The sequence below is a fragment of the Scyliorhinus torazame genome, chromosome 21, assembly GCF_047496885.1.
Source record: "Scyliorhinus torazame isolate Kashiwa2021f chromosome 21, sScyTor2.1, whole genome shotgun sequence".
NCBI classification, from domain to species: Eukaryota; Metazoa; Chordata; class Chondrichthyes; order Carcharhiniformes; family Scyliorhinidae; genus Scyliorhinus; species Scyliorhinus torazame.
In genome coordinates, this window is record NC_092727.1 from 87,371,602 (window position 1) to 87,376,240 (window position 4,639).

Consider the following 4,639-nt stretch of genomic DNA (forward strand, 5'->3'; position numbering starts at 1 on the left):
GCACGAACATAAATGTGGAAACGAAGACTACATCATAAAATTCAAAGTACAAAATATTTATCGTGAACTTCAATTCGGGGCACATCTTTGAGATCAGATACAGACTATTATGGAACAAAAACTGCTCGAAATATATTCCTCGCAACATCTCTCGCAATTAACAATATTTTGATAAATTAAATATGCACATACAGTGCATCCAGATATAAATATTGGACTCATAACTTAAATATTAAAACATTGTTTAAATAATATTTAAATAAATAACAATTGCTCCCAGTCTTCATTAAATATATCGATGGGAAATCTTTAATTCCTTCTGCTGATTTGTGCCGTAATGAAAAGGAGCTGTTGTAATCGGGCCCTGGTCTCAGTGCGGATTATTTCCCAGGCACAGTCACTGAATCCCTGAAAAAAGGAAACATTGGGGAAAACGTGTTAGATAAGGAACAGAATTCAGGAGGTCGAAATGATCTACAAGTCAGTAATCACTCAGGCAATTATCAATTGTCCCACCTCCTGATTGAGAAACTTTTCCAGTTTCCGAAAGTAGTTGTTAATGGCGGAGTTTCTCCTCAGATTGGATCCCGGATTCCTGACGCATTTTTCCAGCTCACTGAGCTGGCGGTCCAGAAGAAGCCGGAAATGTTCCACCTTCACCCGGTCCCAGGTGACTGAGCCCAGGTTCATGCTGTAGATCTTGCTGATGTGACGCAGGATCTGATGGACAATCTGGATCTTGTCCTGTGTCTGGGAAAAATATACACAATGACATTAGAGAGGATATTTCTCCTTGAACTGGTCATTTTAATTGACATGAGCATCGGTAAATCTGTAAGAAGCTCGATTTTTAAAATGTCGGCATCGCTATTGCTGGTGACAATATTGATCACTCTCAAATTGCTTACTGGTATCTTTCCCTTTGATTAGCTAACCTGATCCTGTTAGCAATTTGGGGTAAATGGAGGGAAGAATATCAAACTGTTCAGCAGCTGGTCCGTCTGTCCCCGCAATGGTACAACAATAAAATTTTGGACTAATAGTTCTTATTTTTGCGGACGGAGGTGGGTACACCCACCCCCCCTCCCCCGCCTCCACCGCCACCACACACACACACATAACTATTTCGCCTTCCAGTATTAGCAGGATTACAGGTTGCAAAGTTCATCCCCCAAAAGGCACAACGTTAGAATTTCTGAGTGGCACAGTGGTTAGCACAGGAACCTGGGTTCGATTCCGACTTTTGTTGACTGTGTGGAGTTTGCACGTTCTCTTGGTATGTGCGTGGGGGTCCTCTGGGTGCTCCGGTTTCCCCTCACAGTCCAAAGATGTGCAGGTTAGGTGGATTGACCGTTAAATTACCCCTTGTCTCCAGGGATGTTATGGGACTGGGGAGTGGGCCTGGGTGGGGCGCTCTTTCAGAGGGTCGGTCCAGACTCCTTGGACAGAATGGCCCCCTTCTGCACTGTCGGAATTTTATGGAAATCAACATTGTTCTCATTGTTGAGGATCTCGCTACATTCCCCACATAACTATTACGCCTGACAGTATTAGCAGGATGGTCAGAGAGTTTACAAATTGCACACTCACCTGTAACCTCTTGACGAGATGGTGCAGGTTCAGGGATTTGGTTCTCAGTGATTCTCTCGTTGTTTTGCACTCCGATGGAAAGGGTCCTCCCTACAACAGGACAGAATGATTGTCAGAAAAAGCTTGAAGCACACTTTCTCAAAAATTATTCTCCCCAAAACCGGAACAGACATTCAACAATTAGTTTAAAGATTTTACCTACAACATATTTAACTGGCCATTGAACTGAATCATTCTTAATATAATTTTCACACGATTTCTCCCACATTGAAATACAACATGTTGTATTCCATCACGGCGATGTTCTACATTTTGCTATGAACGCGGATTGAATCGGCGAGTATCCCGAGGGTCTGCGAGGTAAAATTCGTTACTGCCATCACCGGATCTCTGTACAAACGCACCATGATCTTCAGGGAATTCTGAGCATCCTTGTTAAAGACTTCCTGTAACTGCAGCCTCTGGCAGTCCTGGCTCAGGACCCCGGGGGAACAAGATTAACAAAATCCACAAGCCCCAAACACTTGGAAAATTCATGTTTAAACAACAGCAAAGATCAGAAATGATAGAAAGTGGCTGGACCGGGGTTCAGCGCCGATCGCAATATTCACACGAGCTGAACTCCTTCGCTGTTGGACTGAGAGGAATATTCCTCCTCGGTGAGCTGTGCCCATTTTAATGTGTAAACCAGGATATTCCTTTGACTTTACAGAAAGGGATCGATTTGGTTTCTAACCGCGGTGTGATTTCAGGGAATCTTTGAACCTCTTTCCATCAGTGACTTCTTCAATTTGAAATCTTTTTCACTTTCTGCTTAATTAAGAGGGAGAGAATTCTCACTGATAAATTAGGATGCGAATATATTGCCCAAAAGTTCACATCTGTTGCCCCTTTGCACTCCAGGCTCTGTTGCGGAATTGCTTTTGGAAAATCAGTTCATATATTTTAAGACCCTAAAATGCGGAACAATCTTTCATCGGAAACTGCTCAGGTCTCTGTCAGCGTGCGTATTTACTGGAATGTTTAAGGTATTAGTTTCTGTCTCTTTACCGAAGCAAGGCTACACTGGCAAACCTCATTCTAGAATGGGAGATTGAGAAGATGCACATAAAATCCGTGACAATTAAGAGAGTGAGAGGTGATATCATTGGCACTTGTAAAATGTTTAAGCCTGTGATGGGGTTAATGTTGGGCAAGTATCTCCCTGCCGGAGAATCACGAAAAAAGTGTAACTGCCGCAGTTATAAAGAAGTTGAGGGGAAATTTCTAAAGTACGAAACGTACGGGGAATGGTTGTGTGGTGGCAATTTCTCTGTGGCAGTAATCTAGAGGGCCAGGCTAATGAACTGGGGATATAATGGAATATACATTCAATTAATGCACCTGAAATTGAAAGGCAATCGCATTATGGGTCACCATTATCCTGTCCTTAGTTGTCATAAAATCACATCAGATATACCAATGTCCTTGATGGAAGCGGGAATTTGGTATTCACAGCTGGCGCGGCCTGCATGTGACTCCTGACCAACAGCAATGTGGTCGGCTCTGAACTACCCTCTGAAATGGCCTAGCAGCCCATTCAATTGTCACCACCACCACATCCAAGGATAGTTAAGGATGAACAACAAATGATGGTCACATACCACGAAAGAAAGAAAATGCTGCAAAATATTGAAATGTTCTACCTTAGGAGCTTGTGGATGTTGATCAATTGATCAATTATATGTTAGATTTTAGAATATTATGGAATATGGGAATCGTTAAGGAAGATCAGACAAGAAGATCTGCCATAAACAGTTGACTGAAAGGACTAAATGGATGTCTCCTGCTAATCTTGCTTATATTCTACATTTTAGTTAAATAAACATATTTAATAGTTTTAATTACATAATATAATTAGCCAATGTTACTGTGTTTCTGAATCATTGTGACAGTTTTTGCGCCACATTTACACAATATGTGTCTTCTATCTCTTGGGTCTCATCATTAATGCTGCCATTTTCTCTCCAGTAGAAACTATTCAATGAACAGTGTATTTCACGACTCTTCTTTCTCCCTTCCTTCCCTTTCCTCATGGCCAAACGCACGGAAGTGTTGAGATGTTGAAAAATACATCTAAGAGAATTGTAAGGGATCCAAAACGAGGGTATCATTGAATGTCTAGAGAGATGATTGCAACTGCAGCTACCTCATTTCAAGTCACAATTCGTAGTTGTTTATTTTATACTGTAAGCAAATGGGAAACCATTTCCACACGTCAAGAACAGCAACTGGGCACACCACCTAATCAAACAGCTGGCTTGACTATTTATCAAGTGCTTCTTAGTCACAGCATTCACTGTCCATGTGGAGTTTACATGTTCTCTCCGTGTCTGGGTAGGTCTCACCCGCACAACACAAAAAGATGTCCAGGGTAGGTGGATTAGGAAAGCTAAATTGTCCTTAATTGGAAAAAAAGTAATTTGGTATTCTAAATGAATCAGGAAAAAATAGCCACAGTATAACTACTGTTAAGACATTAATTTGTTTTATGTTTCAAAAGTAAATTCCTCAATGTGTGTCTTGCGTTCGCAGTGTCTGACAACTGTACTACGTAAGGCAATTCATGCATAAGAATGGTTGCGGTCAAATATTCAGTTTTATTTCTGTTCATTACATAAAAGTAAGTGAAGAATTTGACAATATAAACTCATTAATGTTCCCCTGAAAAGGTAATTTTGAAACGTTTCAACGTGAGAAACCAGTTCCTTGTGGTTCAGTGATGTCAACTGGCAGGTACAGAACAACAATTTGCATTTTGTGATTCATTTAAGATATAAATGCCCCCTAAAACACCTTTACAAATTGTCACACTATGTAGAAAAATGAATGCCCAACCATAGGGGTGCAGAAGAGGAGAGTGATGACAAGTTTGATGAGGGGATGTGTGAGACTGAGATGCACAGGGATTTCAGGATTGAGTGCAGAAAGAGAGAGCCCAATGGAGCATGAAGTTCTAACTCCGGTAGTGAAATGACAGGAAAGGCAGTCCCATGTCAGAAGACCAACA

At 41.3% G+C, this 4,639-nt stretch overlaps 1 pseudogene; it reads right to left on the bottom strand.

Moving 5' to 3' along the window:
* Window positions 1-309: 309 nt before the first annotated feature.
* LOC140397997 (interferon a3-like) lies at window positions 310-2,127 on the bottom strand (annotated as a pseudogene).
* Between the last annotated feature and the right edge of the window lie 2,512 nt (window positions 2,128-4,639).